The sequence below is a fragment of the Colletes latitarsis genome, chromosome 11, assembly GCF_051014445.1.
Source record: "Colletes latitarsis isolate SP2378_abdomen chromosome 11, iyColLati1, whole genome shotgun sequence".
Classification (NCBI taxonomy): domain Eukaryota; kingdom Metazoa; phylum Arthropoda; class Insecta; order Hymenoptera; family Colletidae; genus Colletes; species Colletes latitarsis.
In genome coordinates this window covers 7,324,296-7,344,311 of record NC_135144.1, presented here as the reverse complement: position 1 = coordinate 7,344,311, position 20,016 = coordinate 7,324,296, and the positions used below count along the sequence as shown (strand labels likewise).

Sequence of the window (20,016 nt, the reverse complement as noted above, 5' to 3'; positions counted from 1 at the left end):
CATCTTCACGAATAGAAACGTTTTAGGAAGAAGTCAAATCACTGACGAACCACTGTACGGCAATCTTGCACAAGTACGAGTATAGATCTGCATAGTTGCAGAACCTATAGGGTTCTAGATATGTAAATGTTGAGCAACTACTTTCCTCGGATAAGTTTCTGATCCTTGTTTGTCCTCGTGTCCACAAGATCACATATCCGCCCTTAAGATGACTATGTTTGCGCGTTACAGAGTATTGGTCGTGGTTCAGCAGGCTTTTAAGGTGCTTACACACCAAACATTTTACTAGGAACATACTTCTACTTCGAACCTACAGGTTGAATAATATTATACATGCCAGAGTGAGGCTATGATTTTCAACTTCTTCGCTTACTATTGTTTTAAAGAAGCTTATATCTTGCCATTTTGACTTTTTCGTATTGAACTTTTCAGACGAACAAAAATATTCTCTTTTCCCAAATTGGTCCCTTTTAGAGTTTTCAATTATGTAAGTGGATATAAACAAAAGAAACTTGTTTTGTTTGCAAGGCGTTGTAATATTAATGGCATTCCAAGTGAGTTTTACACGATAGAATGTAGTAATTCCAATAATGAATGATTACCAGGATTTTCCTCACTGATTTAGATCATTCGACAATTACTTTTTAATACTATGCAAAATATAAATGATTCACGAGGGGTATGTATTAACAAATTGATGAATGTTCAGTAATGTATTGATAGAACGAATAATGAAAAATATTATAATTTTAATAAGAATATTACAACAGATAATTATAACGTCGCTTACCTTTAAATAATCAATTGTAAATTAAATTTATGAATCGGAAAATTATTTTATAAATTAGATTCTTGACTACGCAGTATTACATATTACATCGCAAATAAGTTCCTGAAAATGTAGCAATAATTCTCGGTGACAATAATTTTTTGTTCAGAAATAATTTCGCTGAGAGTATAAAAATTTATTAATTTTTAATTCGAAGTATTAACGTGAAATTTTACATTGTAACTAACTTAGTTTGAGCCAACGTATGTACTTTTGTTAAATTTGAATTTTTACTGTACCGCATTAGATAAATAATGGAAATATAGGAGAAGCATGAGTAAAAAAACCCCAAAAGAGAAGAACCTTCCACAAATAATATTATAAGAAAGCTCATTGCATCTACTAAAGGTTGCGATAACTACGTAAAATTAATCGGGAAAAATGTGAATAGTAAACGTTGGTTCATTAATTCATGTCACGGGTTCACTTCAATTCCCGTCACGAAGCAACAGGGAGTTCGTGAGAAAGTTAATTCAATTTAAGTTTCATTGAGACCAATCTGTGTCGTTGAATCAACAATAGACCATTGTGTAACTCTGATCTAATCTTAGATCAATTTCTGCGTGAATGACGCCGTTGGTTTGCGTATTAAAATGAAGTTAACCAAATGCCTGTAAAGTAAAATCGATCGTGCTTTGCTCGATGATTGAATAACGTTAACGTTGCTCTTAAGAGCCATAACCAGTTATACGTTTTGTTACCATAAACGCTGACAAATTTTAATATAGTAACGTGTACAATAATAAAAGGAAATTTGAAAACAAGAAAAGTAGAAACGATTAATTAGCAGGTAAACGTTTGACCTACGAAATTTGTACAATGATAAAAGGAAATTTGAAAACAAGAAAAGTAGAAACGATTAATTAGCAGGTAAATGTTCGATCCACGAAATTTGTACAATGATAAAAAAAAATTTGAAAAAAAGAAAAGTAGAAACGATTAATTAGGAGGTAAATTTCGTTCGACCCACGAAACTTGTACAATAATGAAAGGAAATTTGAAAAAAAGAAAAGTCTTTTTCAAAGACAATTTATTGCTCGTTAAATAATTTTTTTTTTATTCCATTCCTGATGGTTTAAATTATGTAATGGGGAATTAAATGTGTATACGAGATTGAACAGGTATACTTTCGTCGTTTTAGTCTCGCGCGTAAACTGGGAAAACGAGTTCCTTTTGGGATGTTTTCCGCTTTTATAGAACATGAATGCTGCTTCGGCCCGAAGTGCAGACAACCTGACAGGAAAATGAATTTCTACGAGCCGTTTGACGGTTTGAGAAACGCGAGTTTGAAACAATTGGAACAGTGAATGAAGACGGTGAACTCGTAGACAAAGGAAAGAATAATAAAACGGAACAATAAGACTCGTTGAACAATACGACGGATTCTCGTTTCTATAAGGAATTTGAAATTATATTTACACTCTGCAAGAACTAGGTACAATCTCGACTATTCGATCGCGAAAACGATTTTTTGACGTTTTGAATAATCTTCTCTACGATCAAATAGAAACCAGCGAGTTTCTCAAACTCTATCGTTTGATTTTAATTCCTAAAATTTAATTTGTGATACACTTCAATTATTAAAAGAAACAAAATGAGGCTGACAATGACGATAAGAACAAACAATAAATTTCGAAATCAGAGACAGCATTGAATTTCTGTTTAAATTGTTGTAATTTTGTTCTCATAAATTTGTTTATTCGATAGGATATTTCGAGCAGAAGTTATTTCTTTGTCTGAAAACTTCTCTCTCATATACTTAAAGTATTATGTAAAACTGTTTGTTTACAGTGTAATAGGAAGCTTATTTCTATTTTAATAAATTGATGTTCCCGCGTCAACACCCTTTTAGACGATTCGCGAGGGAAAGTAATGATTATTAAAACTTCAAATTATGTTTTCCACGACCGTTTATAACTGTAAATTATTGCTTAATGCAAACGGATGGTAGAAGTTTCAAAGGTGTGCAATATAAGTTCCAGTTACTTCTTGGATCTGAAACGTTCAAAGTCGCATATTCGTGAAAAGTTTCGAACTTATTTTCGTGCTGATCCCCCACTCTCGGTCCCAGGTTTGATTAACCGCCTTATCGAGCCATCTGCCGTCTTAAAGTGAATACATTTTGATAAAACGTGCCGGCAATCGCGAAAGGGGGGCAGAAACTGTGCGATAAACTCTGTTGAACATGTCAACAGAGAAAATGAGGGGCTAGAAAGTGGCGATGAGGAACGTTTCGAGTGCACAACCAAAACGCAAACAAGTCGATAAGTTTTTTCGCTTGTAAGCTTTCGGTTGTAAAGTTTGTCGCCACGCTGTTTGCACGTCTCAACACGTTTGCGCTCCTCCTTCGGTACGAAACAGAATTATAATTTTCGTCGTCTTTCGGAAGTCTAAATAAGTTTTTCTCAATTTGAAATTTGATGTTACAAGTATGATAAATCGAGATAATATCTTCATTTATCATATAAATGGTCGTAGAAGATAATATGTGAGTAAAGATTAAGACAGGATTACAGTTTTTTTATTTATTTTTTAAATAAACCTTTACTGTTGATAGAGAATCGTGAAATCTAGATTTTATTGGAGCATTGAAATACGTTTGATCGAACAGTGGTGTGGGATTAAACGATACAATAATTTGGTATTTGGAAATAAAGTGTTAAAGATATAGAGTTTGATTGTCTAATACAATAATTGGTTATCTGTAAGAATTTTTGGGATTTTAAGAACTTCGTAATAACGCAGGATTTGAATTGTGGCGAAACCTCCTGCGCTCACCAACAGAGGGCTACGTTCTCTCGCTAGTACTCGACCGACTACCTATTCCCATACACAGGGTGTTCGGTCATCCCTGGGAAAAATTTTAATGTGAGATTCTAGAGCCCAAAATAAGACGAAAATTAAGAATAGCAGTTTGTTGAATGAGGCTGCGTTAAAAAGTTATTAACGTTTAAAGTTCCGCCTGTAGAACTCATCACAGACGACGTGTACGAGTAGACCTTACATCTAATGTATTTCTTCGGCCCATTTTTCCGAGGCTCTAGAGGCAATTAATACGCATTGTTTGAATTTTGAAGTTATGATTTTTTAAACATACGCATTTTCGTGGGAACATTTCTGGCTTCACAGTATATATTCGATAAAGAATTTTTTTCTCGAAAATACGTAGAATTTCGGGGGTGTGTCTATTCACTAAACATGATTGAAATTGACTCCTAAAACCGAAAATAATTTTTTTCTGAATGATTTGAAATTTGTTGTTCTCGCAGAAAAATTTAGGCACCTACTCCTTTGTCGATTTCTCTTAAACATTCCTTTTTCATTTTAATAAATTTGTTTGACACTGTATGAAGATGTTGTCTAATACTTTTTTGTAGCTACCCATGAGCTTTACTTCCAGACTAAATTTCAATGAGATACGCCTACTATTGTAGGAGTTATGGCCGTTTGAAAATTGGACCAGTTTTGGGGGGTTTTTCTCAGTTTACGGTATGAAGGAATAACTTTTTCAATATTTTTAGAATTTCTGCATATTCTCCATTAAAATACGCGTTATTTGCATTTTGAAACATTAAAATCGTCCAATGCGTTCAGGAATTATGATGTTTTAAACGTACGAATGAAATTTCGGAGGAATATTTCTGGCCTCAAATTAGATTTTCGGTAAACAATTTTTTTCTCGAAAATGCGTAGGATTTCGGGGGTATGTATAACGACCAAAAATGATTGTAATTGACCCTTGTAACTAAATATAATTTTTTTAGTATGATTTGAAATTTTTTAATTTCGTCTAAAAATTTCAGTACCTACTCGAATTTTTTTCTCGAAAGTAGATAGGATTTCGAGGGTATGTCTATTCACCAAAAATGAATGTAATCGACGCCCTCAACCAAAAATAATTTTTTCAGAATGATTTGAAATTTTTTAATTTAATTTTTTAATAACTTTTTAACGAAGCCTCAATCAAGAAATTGATAATCTTGATTTTCGTCTTATTTCGGCCTCTAGAGTCTCTCATTAAAATTTTCCCCAGGTGTGGTCGAACACCCTGTTTATGCTCCTCGACAGACGCCCTCCAGCAGGCTCAGGGTGCAATCTCGTTTACTCGCTTCTTCGTAGTTTTGTTTGGCACGAATTATCGAAGTAAATATGCGTATAAACGAATTCAGTTATAAATCTTTACTTCTCTGCTTTTTCAGGATTGCAATATTAAAATCAAATAATACGAATTGAATGTTGTTGAAAAATATCAGGTCTTCTTGCATAGGAACTGATTAAATAAATATATATAGACAATATTTAAATATTAAACACAACCACTTTAATTATTCTTTATGAATTACATAGTTTACTATAAAATAAATTGCTTTAATGTCGACCATGCAGCTCGAACAAACTTGATTTGACTCGAACAAAAGCCACGGGAATCCCCGCACGATCTTCAACCTTATTATAGGTGTCGCCACTTTGGCCGCGTGCTTATTGCCGCGAGATTATGAACGTCTCAAGAAATGTAAATATATAAACAAAAGAGAATCGTCTCAAGAAAACGATCCGTTTTGAGTAAAAAAATGATGGTTACGGCACATAATATAAACGTTAAATCGTTGACGTTGAATTTTTACAGAGAATGAGATTTGACCATTTTAACTTTCAATCTCTCGCCACATCTAATCGCAACGTATGGATCTTACGACTACGTTTCCTGCCAAGGATATCAAAATCAATGAGCCGTGGCGGAATGGATCGTCGACAAAGAAGATTGCACGGATTCCATTCGATCGCCGACTAACGGCTGCTACACTTGTATCTGACATTACGAATGCACAATCGTCGTTAATGGTCGGGCGTTTCTCCGCTTGTAATCGTGGGAGTGGAACCGACGAGATACTCCACGTTTGGAAAAATTCTCCGTCGCGAAGACGGGTGGAGAAAAGAAAGAGTGATAAGCAGAAAGGAGGAGCGGTGAGCCGCAATAATAGATTCCACGAAGCAAGCTTATTCGTTCCTTAGAAATTTCTATTTTACGTGTATGGAACACGATCGAAGGCTGTCAATTAAATGTTTTAAATGTTTACGACTACGAATGGCTCTAATCGATCGAACGTCTTTAATCTGTTTTACTCTTTCGAACCTGATGGTAAAAATGATGTAACATAGCTAATTTCTTGAATTTTATCGGTAGACTGCGAATGTTTATGTATTTTTGAGAAATTTTAATTTAAAAAAAACTACAGAATGCACTTGATATGCAAAAATATAAGAAATACGTAAGATACGAATTATTGTATTTAGGGATTGAGACGATCCTTTACAAAGCTCCAATTTCATTAATTCTATTAATTCAATTACTATTGATATTGTTTAAATTGTTATGAAAACTTGAAGCAAAATAGAAAAATAAAATTAAAACTTAATTTAATATAAAATCAGGAATGGGTTAGGTTTGGGTTCACTGGGGAAATCTAATACTTATTTTACAAGTTCATGTGTAATACGTTATAGTTAGACTCCAGATGTTTATACACAATAAATATGTTATAAAACATATACTATTTAAGTACGAAAAATATGCTAGTATACAGGGTACATTTATAAAATTAGCAATACATTTTGCGATTGTTATGACTAGACTGCATGTGTTTATGCATTTATACAAAATTTTAATTTCCAAAAAAATTACAAAATGGACTTAATTTGCAAAAATATAAGAAATAATTAAAGCATGATACGAATTATTATATTTAGTGATTGAAACGATCCTCTGCAAAGCTCCAATTTCATTAATTCTATTAATAAAAATATGAATTTACATAAAGATTCGCAGTCTATTTACCACAATAGAATGCTTCAAGATTAGAAATATGAAAAATATAGAAAGAAGAAAAAATGAATTTTGTTTTGTTTACAAACTGCGCTGAGCTTTTATAGTAGTGAGCGGTGAGGGTGAGTAAAGGGTGAGGAATAATGAAGGGAGCGTAAAGAATGCTTGGCTACGTTAATAGCGCGATATTAACCATCAGAATTTTTACGTTACCCTTTGAACGCTGGTCCTTTTAAAATTCAGTTCATCCGAGACGTCGAGGTGCCTTCGAGGTTGCGACGTGTTCGCGTCGAGAAGAATGTAAATTCACGTTTCATCGTTCTGTCGCAGCCCGTCTCTGCCTTTGAGCCAAACAATGAAGCGATTTAAACTGAGTCGAGAGGACATTTTTATGCCACGAAGATAGAACTCGCTTCGTGACCGACAATTTGACGATCTAACCCGTACCTCGTTTACGTTCCTGAAACATTCTCTCGCGGCACACCCTTTCAACCCTTCTGAAAGGGTCAATTTTAAAAGAAAAATACGAAACGCAAATGAAAATTCCTTCGGGCTGGTTTTTTCCAAATTTCTCTAACTACGGTAAATCTACATCAATTTTTATCTTTTTAAACATTGTTTTCAATCTAAAGACGATGGAAAACATACACAGTTACTCGCAAAATTGAACGTACGCCTACGTTAATCACAAAAAATGGCAGGAAAATTAATGTAAATACACATGTATCAGAGTAAAAACACAATGTATATTCTATTTGCGTATATTAACCGATGACACAAAAAAAACTTTTAAATAATACCGATTGTTTCTTTTTATTTAATGAAAAACGATTGATTTTATTTAAAAGTTTTTTTTGTGTCATCGGTTAATACGTACAAATAAAATATATATTGTGTTTTTACTCTGATATATGTGTATTTACATTATTATAACTGTTTTTTATTAAATAAAAAGAAACAATTCGTATTATTTATGTTTTTTTTTGTGTCGTCAGTTAATACGTGCAAATAAAATATATATTGTGTTTTTACTCTGATATATGTCTATTTACATTATTATAAATGTTTTTTATTAAATAAAAAGACACAATTGGTATTATTTAAAACTTTTTTTGTGTCATCCGTTAATATAAGCAAATAAAATATATATTGTGTGTTTACTCTGATATCTGTGTATCTACATTAGTTTTTCTACTATTTTTCGTGATCAACGTAACCAGTTGTTTCTTTTCATTTAACAAAAAACAATTGGTTTTATTTAAAAGTTTCTTTTGTGTCATCAGTTAATACATGGAAATAATATACAGGGTGTTCAGCCATCCCTGGGGAAGATTGTAATGGGAGATTCAAGAGGTCAAAATAAGACGAAAGTCAAGGATACTAATTTGTTGATTGAGGCTTCGTTAAAAAGTTATAGAAACATTTTCGGCCACACAGTATATTTTAAATAAAGAATTTTTTCCTCGAAAGTACGTAGGATTTCGGGGGTATGTATATTTACCAAAAATGATTACAATTAACCCCGGCAACCGAAAATAATTTTTTTAGGTCGATTTGAAAAATTTTTTTTTTCGCCGAAACTTTCAGCACTTTATCGAATTTTTTTCTCGAAAGTGGATAGGATTTCGAGGGTATGTCTATTCACCAAAAATGACTGTAATTGATTCCCGCAGCTTAAAATAATTTTTTCAAAATGATTTGAAATTTTATTTTTGCCTAAAAATTTAGGCACCTACCCCTTGTCGATTTCTCTTAAACATTTCTTTTTCATTTTTAATAAATTTGTTTGATGCTGTACAGAAAAGTTGTCCAATACTTCTTTATAGATACCCATGGGATCTGCTTAAAAAAAAAGTTTCATTGAAATATATTCATTATTGTAGTTGTTATGGCCGTTTGAAAATTGGACCAGTTTTAGGGGGGGTTTCTCATTTTACGGTGTCAAGGAACAACTTTTTCAATATTGTTAGAATTTCTACATATTCTCCACCAAAATACGCGTTGTTTGCATTCTGAAAAATTAAAATCCTCCAATCCGTTCAGGAATTATGACAGTTTAAAGATTCGCATGAAATTTTCGGCCAGAAATTACATTTTCGATTAGGAATTTTTTTTTCGAAACTGCGTTAGATTTCGAGTGTATGTGTATTTACTAAAAATGATTGTAATTAACCCCTGCAACCAAAAATAATTTTTTTAGAACGGTTTGAAATTTTTTGCCGAATTTTAGGGGAATCATCATTCATGATCAGACATTGTATTTTCGGTAATGAATTTTTTCCTTGTAAGTGCGTAGAATTTCGGGGGTATGTCTATTCACCAAAAATGATTGTAATTGACCCCCGCAACCGAAAATAATTTTTCCGTGATTGATTTGAAATTGTTTAATAACTTTTTAACGAAGCCCCAATCAACAAGTTGATATTCTTGATTTTCATTTTATTTTAGCCTCTAGAATCTTCCATTAAAATTTTTCTCAGGGGTGGCCGAACACCCTGTATGTGTGGTGTTTTCACTCTGATATCCGTGTATCTACATTAGTTTTTCTGCCATTTTTCGTAATTAACGTAGGTGTTTGCTCAATTTTGTGAACCGTAGGTGGCCAAATGAAGAATAGACCGAGAGTCTCCATATTTTCTAGAACGAGAACGAAGTTTAAATATGACACAAAAAGGTCACTAAATTTTTCGATCGGTCTATCATTTTTTATACAGCCATGCCGGAAATTTGTTGATCTCCCCTCTTATGGCTTATGATTGACAAGAAAATAGGCCTTAAAGCTATTCGTCTTGGTTATGCTATTACAGACGAGATATTGTATGGACGGGACAGTTAGTGGATCAATGGTTTTTTGTATTACAACTCGGAGGGCTTTGGAGCTTCCTTATAATTTTTCTCACGCGTCAAACGTTATCGATTTGGGGTCGAATAAGATCGATGTGGTGTTAGTGGTGAGAAATAGTACAAATAACTTTAGAAAATAGTCTGGGTTCTGTCTATTCTATCGGTATTGAAGAGATTGACAATAAGTACCTGGTGGAACGGTGCCATGAATTGCAAGATACCATAATCGGTTCTATGAAAGTCATTGTATAAGAGGGCTGGAAAGAAATTATAGATACGTGTCCTCTCTTTTTTTTGTTCTCAAATTTTTATTTCGAATATTTTTATTCCCGTTAAAAAAACAGTGGCCTCTCCAGAGTTTTTCTATCAAAGCTAAAATTAAAATAAACAGTGCTTTTACTATATTTCCTTCGAAGTATTCAATTTTCGTTTACTTTTTAAAATTTAAATTTTAATTAAACGTGAAACATCTTCCGTTGGATATCGACTTTCTATTTGCAAACTTTTTTTTCACTAACTAAAGAACGTTATCAAATTTGCGTACAATGTATACGAACTAGTAGATTAATATTTCTACAAAAAGGTTCAATTCAATCCTTCTCTGTTCACGTAATCACTCGTAAACGTAGATTTACTTAAAAAATTCATTTACCAATTTGGCCTTCATTCGTAAAATGTGTTCACGGAGACTCTGAATTCATCTGTTTAAATTCGAATATTATCGATGTAGTACTATCTTTTACTGAACGTATTAGAATATTCATTTCTTAAAATTAATAACTTTTTAGTACTATACAATCTCTAGTTTTACAACTGAATTAGTTCGAAATTATTATTTGACTATTTGTAGGAATATTATCGTGAAGATTGTAACAAGTGTTTCACAAATTTGTATTTATTGTTATAACATAAATATTAAATTGCTCGCTTTAATTTTCTCTTCGTACGTTTTTTCGTTGTTAGTACCGACACGTGCCGAATAAGACAATGGTTTGGAAACAATCAGCAATGGTTAATCCATAAACAACAAATGTGTCGAACAAAAGCTTTGATTGTACACAGAGCACAGCAGAAACGATGAAACGAATGCGATATAATGTCGCGGATGATGCAGACGATTCATCGATGCGGATGCTGTCTCGACGATAGGAAATCGGTTGTGATTCGATACCTTTAGGGAAGCTGAATGTGATCCTAATTACATCAGGTTTTACCTACAGTTTAACTGGAAAATATCTCGACTGACTTCGAGCGCTTTAATAAACGATTACGCTCCCGTTTCGTAAGCTTCGATGTCAGCAATTTATATTTTCAAGCATTTCTATGAACATATTGCGTTTAATATTCCACCCTCAATACAGAGAAATTGCATTTTAAATCTTATCGAAGTCGAAGATGAATCCAATTTAACGTTTCCTCTCTTTCTTAAGTTCAATTCCAAATTAATTAAAATTGTGTACAACGCGATATTATTTTAAACAAGCGCCTAAGTGAAATTTAATGAAATTTAGTCTGCGTTCGTTGTACGATTGTTATAATAATGTAATGATTTTTCTCCTTTCACCAGAATTTTATGTTTCGAATATCCAATCTTCAGGTTTTTCTAGAGACTATTCTAAAATGCAACGAGGCGTTACATGCAATCGTTGTTCCGCGTCACTGCCCAATAATCGCGTTCCTTGGTTTTTGGCGTCCAAAAATGTCGGATAATTTTTAAACTTTGTTAGTATGCTCTGACGTTTAGGTTCTAGAAGATTAATAAGAATAGTATTATTACGTATCTGTATGGTACATCGATCGTTTGATAAGGAATTGAAAGAAATATTTTCATTTTTATACAAGTAAATTGCATTTAATAGAAAATACAACCAATTGTATTATATCACAAGATGATCGTCAAATTGTTTGGGAAAACTGACGAGATCCAATGCCCATATCGCGAAACATTTTCGAATTAGTAGATGTATCGACAAAAACAATGAGACGAAGTCTACACGAAGTTGGGTTGAAAAACTACAAGACCAAATGAAAATCGAATATCAATAAGAAAAATAGAAAAAAACGTTTAGCTTTAGCTAAAAAGTATTTAAATATGCCAATGTCATTTTGGAAAAAAATAATAAACGGAAGCAAATTTCTTTTTCCAGATTTCACCATTTGTTTAAATTATAGCATGAAGCATAGAAATATTCGATAATTCAATGACTTTGTTATTTTACAATATTCCAAATTAATGTAGCGTTATTTACAATTTTACAAGTATTAGGATTCTTGGAGTTCTATAGTAGTTTTATACCAGAACTTATCTTTTTTGAGCTCATTTTTCAATATATAATTTAAATAAATGCATTTTTACGAATCTGTCTGTACAGTGAAATTCGCCATAAAAAATATAAAATTCATCGGTTTTCACTTTTTAAATATTTTTAATAGTTTGCGACACGTAGAACTAAATAGGTTTTACTGCTTCTATTATACTTTGCGGACGGACTTCATCCCTTCGATGTGGACGTTGAAAAGAATAGGAATAAAATATTTTTAGTTGCTCTGCCAGAGTATCAAATTTCATCGAAATTAACGATCGACGGTTTGATATATTTCGTTTTAAGTTACGAATTTTATCACGATTAATTTTAAGACACAAACTTATGGGACGACCTGATATTTTAAACGTAACAAAAAATCATGCTTCACAAATAAGAGTCTCACACGAGAGACTATAAATGATGCAAAATGCAATTGTAATGCTGGAAAACAAAATCATAATTGCATAGTCAATGACCACTATTTAATATTTAGAGAGCCCAACTATTAAAAGTATTAAGAATGTATATAGCCTGAATACTATGCAAATCAAATAGCAAAGCATCTGTTGCATTTTTCAAAGAAATGTAATTTACAAATTTGAAAACACCCTCAAGTATCATAAATACTGTGAACTACTAGGAATAATTATAGGGTCAGTTGCCTTAATATGGAATACACGAAATAAATATTTCCAGCATATTTAAAAAAAAATATTTGTTACTTAATATAAAATGAATTTTGTATGTCTATTTGAATATCAAAAAAAGATTGAATCTCTTTTTAATATCATATGAATGTGTATACAATATTCTGTGCTACTAGGGATAGTATTAGAGATCACACGTAATATTATTATTTTACACTAAAGGAATTATAATTTCACCAAAAAGTATCGGTTAATAAATTTCGAATAAAACGATACAAGTACATTCGACTCCAATGCGAAATCGTTATAATTTCAAAGCTTCACTTTAAATGCGGCACATGTTGTAGTTGTCCAATCACGCTAAAATTTGGTATAAGTGATTTCTCCATCAAGTGTCACAATCTACGGGGGTGTGTAAAAAAAAAACTAAAAAAAAAATGTTGATCCCTGTAGCTAAGGACCACCCTAATATGCACGCTAATTGCAACAAATGACAATCGTAATCGATTGCATTCATCGCCAATAGCAATATTGCGATAATTGCTTTAATATCGCGGTGTTCCAAATTAGAAACGCATTCCACATTAGGGCAACTGACTCCACTATCCTAAAATTGGGCTGAAAAGAAAGAAAAGACTCGAAATCCAGGTTATCGGCGTGCCGTTAGCGTTATTCTATTTCGCGCGGGTATGATCGATGTCGTTTACCCGTTGGATCCGTTAGAATCCTTCCTTATTACGACACTCGTACGCAGTTAAGGTCGTCTCCGTGGGGGATCATGTTCCAGATCACAATAAAACATCGTCCGGCCCTTCGTCCACACCTTGGCCCGGTATGAACGCACCCGCAAACGCGCAGGCAGGGTAGCGGCAGGTACAGGCCAGGCGTGCCAGGAGCGTAGGTGAGCTGAAATAGATCGATGGACGTGCTGCGCACGCAAGTGCCTCCGGTTCTAACCCCTGCAGGGGGTAGGGATAGCCCCGTGCTCCTGGGTAGGGCTGTCGGGGAGACTGAGGGGAACGGTGTCGAAGGGTGGGAGGGAGAGAACGACAGAGAGAAACGAGGAACGCCAGGGAGAGGAGCCGAAAAGTGGAATTGGGAGAAAGTAGGATCGCGTAGAGCGGCGAACAGAATGGGACGCGGAACGAGATAACCAGAGTCGAGGGAGTAACAACGTAGAAGAAGCATCCTCGCGAAATAAGATCGGCTAGCGGCGTACGTGGATAAGGGCGAGTTAAAGCTCGATCGGCGCGCGGACTCGAAATTCTCAGGGTGGAAAGAGATCGTACGGCGTAAATACGACGCCGTGAGGACTAGAATCTGGGGGCTGCCGCGCGTCAGAGGGGGTTGGTAGTCCGAAAGGTTGGAGTAGGAGGAGCGTGAGGGAAGCAGTGGCCCGAGAGAGGGAGACGAAGAAAGGACCAGCCGGGTTATTGGAGTAGGGTGACGGAGTGGGATAGAGAGAGACCGGGGTAGGGCGACGGAGAAAGACTGGCACGCGACGGCATCTCACCTGTTTGCCAACCCGCCAGTCTAGTTTACGCGCCCGGTCATCCGCCGGCTCTACAAGTGGGTATTCCATTGCGACTCTTAGGCGCGCTCGTTCGCTCGCGTACGGGCGATCGTTTCCTTTCGTTCGACGCGACGTTTTATCGTGCAACAGACACGAAACTGTTTCGTCGGCCACTCCGGAGATCTTGGAGAATCTCCGCGGGGCTCGTACCGTCCGATAGAACACGTACAACGTCCAGCGACGGGAACGGTGAGTAGGTATACCGAAGAGCTGGAAGGACGCCCTTGGACGGATTTCAGATTTTACGATCGAAATGTTTCAGAATAGGTTCTTTCATTGTTGATCAAGATTTCGCGTCCACCGACGATTAATTGTTTTACCAACGCGAACGCGAGCTTTACGATCGCTATCTTATTTATTACGTACGTTATTCTAACTCGGGGACAATCTTTATTGCGCCCTGTTACACCCCCGTGGGTCAGCGCACCTTGGACAGCGTAACAAAAACTTCGGTCGACGATCCGGGCAATTGTTTTACGAATTTCGAACGGGACGACTGGTCTGTCGACGCGAGCTTGTCACTCGTGCGTTTCGTTGGCGATTGATAACGGATTCCGGAGATAAAAATTGATGCCCCGCGTCGACCTAAGCTTGTGACAATCAGACGGTGAGCTCTCTTTGAGCCTTTTGTTCGTTGAGCGCTAAACGTAGCACACCGGATTCCATACGTTTTGAAACAGTATCTGCAAAAAGAAAGATAGAATTTTTTTACATTTCGTACATTTATAGTAAGCTTAAAGCAAATTTCTGACTAGAAAATAAAACATTTTTGGCGTATCGATTTCAAATTGTATTAAAGATTGTTCTCAAATGTCCAATAAAATAACTAAGATTTTTAAAGTTATGAAGTTATAAATTTCGAAGATACAAATACGGCTTTTGATAACAATGTCCCTCCACTTTTATTGTGCAATAATTATAAAAGTTTCCAATATGTAAGAATAATCTTAGTGCATATGATAAAATTTTAGGGAAATATACGAGTTTGGAAAATGTTGGACATGTTTCTTATGAAACATTATGTTAATTAATTTCTTCGTCAACGTATATTCTCTACGTCTAAGATTACAAGAAAATGCATAGAAGTAGGTAGATGAATTTTCAAAAAATTCTGTATTACACTATCCTCTTAAATTGAAATCAAATCAGTTTTTCAATGCGTTGGTGAAACCAATCAGCTAATGCATCGGTTTAAGGAAAGAATACGACTCAAAATGTAGCAACCTCTCGTGTATATTTAAAATTTTCTTTTGTACTATAAAAAGTCTCCTTTGGTAATAGCGACTGATCGATATCCAATTTGTTGAATATCGTGTTAGTTGCTTCATTTAAAAGTACATCGTGAAAAAGTATTATTAACAAGTACCGTAAATATGACATACATTTCTTTTCTTATATTTTTGTTAATATGTGAAATTGCAAATTGCAAATTCAAAATAAAATTCAGAAAAAACTAACTGCGAGGTAACCTGTTTCGATAGACAAGTTTATTTTCTTTCTATACAGGGTGTTTGGCCACCTCTGGGAAAAATTTTAATGGGGGATTCTAGAGGCCAAAATAAGACGAAAATCAAGAATACCAATTTGTTGATGGAGGCTTCGTTAAAAAGTTATTAATGTTTGAAGTTCCGCTCATACTGAATTTTTTTCTCGAAAATGCGCAAGATTTCGGGGGTATGTCTATTCACCAACAATTATTGTAATTGATCCCAGCAAATGAAAATAATTTTTCCAAAACGATTTGAAATTTTTTTTTCCGTCGAACAATTTCACACCTTCTCGAATTTTTTTCTACAAAGTGGGTAGGAATTCGGGGGTCTGTCTATTCACCAAAAATGATTGTAATTGACCCCCGCAATCGAAAATAATTTTTCCAGAACGATTTGAAATTTTTTTTTTTCGTCGAAATGTTTAGGCACCTAATTAGATTTTCGGTTAGAAATTTTTTTCTCGAAAGTACGTAGGATTTCGGGGCTATGTGTAATGACCAAAAATATTTGTAATTGACCCCCGCAACCGAAAATAATTTTTTTAGAATGATTTGAAAATTTTTTTTTCGTCGAAAAATTGCAGCACCTATCCGATTTTTTTTTCTCGAAAGTGGATAGGATTTCGGAGGTGTGTGTATTTACCAAAAATGGTTATAATTAACCCCCACAACCGAAAATAATTTTTTCAGAACGATTTGAAATTTTTGAATTTAATTGTTAATAATTTTTTAGGGAAGCCTCCATCAACAAATTTGTATTCTTGATTTTCGTCTTATTTTGGCCTCGAGAATCCCTCATTAAAATTTTTCCCAGGTTGCCGAACACCCTGTATATTAGGAAAACTGCTCTTGGTGGAAGTTTCAACATTGTTTTCTTTTGCACTATAATTAGTAACGAGTTTTTTTAAAAATTGTTCTCAGCGTATTCTTTTAATTAATTGCATCAGTGTTTATTATTAATATGAAGAAATTAATGTTTTCGAAAATATTTATGAAGTGGCCTTTCAATAATTTATTCCCAGTGTGTTGAATATAGTACAATTCGTAACATTAAAGAACGTGTTTGTGTATGAAAATCATATTTTTGTCTCAAGAAAAGAAAATGTTTGTTATAATAAACACCAGGGAGACGGGCAAAATTCCGACGAGATAAATATCTCTGTTAATTTACTTAATTCTCGGTAACACGACGAAAAGAAATATTACAAAGAAAAGAAGTATGGTAACTTTCTAAGTAAATATTATTTGCATTAATATGCACGTAAAAACTACAAAATTTGTTAGTAAATACACATTTGCAAGTAATAATAATTGATAATAAATTAAACGTTATACTTCAATATTTGTCAAGTTTCTCAGAAATTTTTTGGTATATCCGTATCTATATAGTATACTCGTTAAAAAAGTGAACAATTGTATTAAGCTACTAAAAAATTAAGGTCACTATTTCTTTTTCCTCATTCTATCTGATCTCGTGTGCTCGTTATAACTGAGTTCAACCTCATCTCGTTTTACAGTGGTCGCCATATTTTTTGGACACAATTTCCCGAAAGTGATCTATAAAACTGTTTTTTTTTTACGTTGATACGACCTTTAAACTTTGTACTAACAACGTTAGAAAATATTGAATGGGATTTAGTGCGTTCCAAATTCGAGGAAACGTAGGAAAACAGTGTTCTCGTTGTGGCGAATGTAAGTGTTCCATTTTGATGGCCGATATCGCGTCAAATGAAATGTGTCGCAGTCATTGGTGATTCGAGGTTCTGTCACTCCGTGTCACGATGATCAATTTTCGCGGACGTTCGATTAGAGATTCGTATCCTCGCGTTGTTCAGACAGACAACAAGGAACAGACGTTCGATCGAGGAAATTGTCGTCCAGAGCTACGATATTTGTGATCTTTTGCATACAGGATTTCATGTGACCATTGCTACAAGTGATAACAAGATCGTTTCTGTACGAAAAAACGAAAGAGAAAAATATATAACAAAATTGTTTCATACGGGGCTTTGTTTCCCAGAAAAATGACTTTGAACGATGGACAATATTTTCAACATCCATTTAATGAAGTTTTCTGTATTCGTTCAGCGAATGCCCAATTACTCTTTGAATTTGTTTGAAATTCAAATTTCAAATGAATTCATGCATGCAATTACGCTTCCAACCGTTTCGGACGAAACATACGTTTGATTAGTTCCCATTTATCCGACTTTATTCTTCAGAAGTTACAATGTTCATTTTTGTATGTTCGTCGTAATTACTGGTTGACTTTTAATCTTTCGAGTTACTTTTCTTGAAAAGAACCAAAAATAACGATCGAAACTTGGAAGTTGTAAGAATGTTTATCGAATAAACAAATTTAAGACGTAATTCAGTTCTCACTGACCAAATAGAGGAAAATTCCTTAAAATTTTGTTGATACTATAATATAAAGCTAAGAAAATTAAATTTTTTTCATTCTTCTTTTCAATTTTTAAGCTGATAAGTATTTTAAGAGGGTAGTCTGGTTAATAAGTACTTTTTGGTTGTATTAAGCAACACACATTAGAATTACGACGTCGTCGTTTGGATCATTAGGGAGTATAATCGAGCAAAAACAAGGATAATGAGGAAATCTAAGTATTACCATCATGTAGTAGAGTATGAAAGTTTAAATAAGTACATTGAATAAATAAAAAGGTTCTAGAATGAGAAAATAAATAACTGTATACATGTAATTTGAGAGACCATGATATTGTTCTGCACAGTTTATTTTTTTTATCCATTGAACATATTTGAACTTTCATACTCAGTCTATTATGTTAATTCTTGGATTTTCTAATTATATACTAAACTCTTCTATTTTATTTGTTATTTACTATGAACATAAAGGGTTGCCACTTGATACTGTAGAAAATAAAATAAATTAAAGGAAAGTAGCAAAAAGGATAGTGTATAAACAAAAAGAAAATTAGAGTAAAAATGGATACAATAAGTTGATGATATATAGGGGTTCGGCTACCCTTGGGAAAAATTTTAATGGGAGATTCTAGAGGCCAAAATAAGACGAAAATCAAGAATACTAATTTGTTGATTAAGGTTACGTTAAAATGTTTTTAACAAAATTATTGTTAAAAATTATTAATACAATTTGTCCACCTACACGAATTTTTTTCTCGAAAGTGCGTAGGAATTCGTGGGTATGTGCATTCACCAAAAATGATCGTGATTGATTCCCGCAACCAAAAATAATTTTTTCAGAACGATTTGAAATTTTTTAATTTAATTTTTTAATAACTTTTTAACGAATCCTTTAGAATCTCCCATTAAAATTTTTCCCAGGGGTGGTCGAACACCCTGTATATACATATAACGAAATCAGAACAATATTAATGTATTAATAATAATATATTAATAACGTAAAAAAATCATAGGTCGAATTAAATAGATATACTTTACCAAATTTATTGATGCATAAAATTTGTTGTAAATAATAGTTTAGTAACAAAATTTATAAATACATTATATCTCATTATCATGTATACTTATAAAAGCAAAAAAAAATATAAGAAAAAGGAAATAATACTCTTCGTACCGAACAGAAATATAAATAATGTACAGTGAAGTCTGTTGAATAAAACAGTAGACGGAGTACTGGATAAATATTCAAAATCGTTTTAGCCGAGAATGAGAAAAAGTGTTGTACGAAAAAATTTCATTTCATATTTTCGATCCATTTTCTCGCTTAGAAATTGCTACTTATTATTAGATCTCCAGATATTGGACACTTTGGACACCTCTGACGCGTTACAATATTTACGCGTCATTTTTCGCCTCCCATATTTTCTCTATACGTGTTCTTATGCCCTGGTGACGGATTTTTCTTTTTTATTTCGGATTCGAGAGACAGGAGAAACGAAAGAGAAAATCTATAGCCGCGGAGGGATTCTGTTCTCCGAAATAAAAAAGAAGTAATCAACCGAAAAGGCACCGAAGGTAATCGCGTGCGTAAAATTGTTCCATGACGGTCGATGAAAAAGTTTTTACCAACGATCCTCGATTTCGAAGGTCAGTGGTTCCAATTTTAGAATACGGCTGTTCGATTTTAAATAGATTATACCTGATAGAACGATATTACGTGTAAGTGATCGTTCGATTTACATTGCATACTTATATTATCCTTCGAAACGTTTTCATTAACAAATATATAGACACGTGTTCTTTAAAATAGATCCAGTAAATCATCTAATTATCAGGAAAAACATTTTTGTTTCCGAACGATATATTTATAACTGTGTATGTTGATTAAATTATAGTAAATTAATATAGAAAATTGATTCGAAACTAAATATTTTCAAGCACGATATTTAATTAAAAATAAATTTATAATGTCATCGTTTATAATGATTCTGTAATTAAGCAGAATTAAAATTAGATCTGTCTTAATTTCAAGAAAATATGTTACTTTTCACACTGTGCTTAGCATCAAATAAATTTCAATACGAAACGTAAATACGTAATAATA

The 20,016-nt window shown here is 33.6% G+C and overlaps 1 protein-coding gene across 5 annotated transcripts in view; it reads left to right on the top strand.

The window, feature by feature from the left end:
• The window catches only part of Unc-13-4a (BAI1 associated protein 3), a 301,637-nt gene that overhangs the window by 26,159 nt on the left and 255,462 nt on the right, over positions 1–20,016 (top strand). For 4 of the 5 annotated variants that reach the window (XR_013080617.1, XM_076776807.1, XM_076776806.1 and 1 more), the window contains exon 1: positions 13,963–14,212. The exons of the other annotated variant lie outside the window; for it this stretch is intronic. The gene's annotated coding sequence lies outside the window, so the exon portion shown is untranslated. Of the gene's footprint in view, positions 1–13,962; positions 14,213–20,016 lie in introns of those variants that run through there. 5 annotated transcript variants of the gene reach the window in all.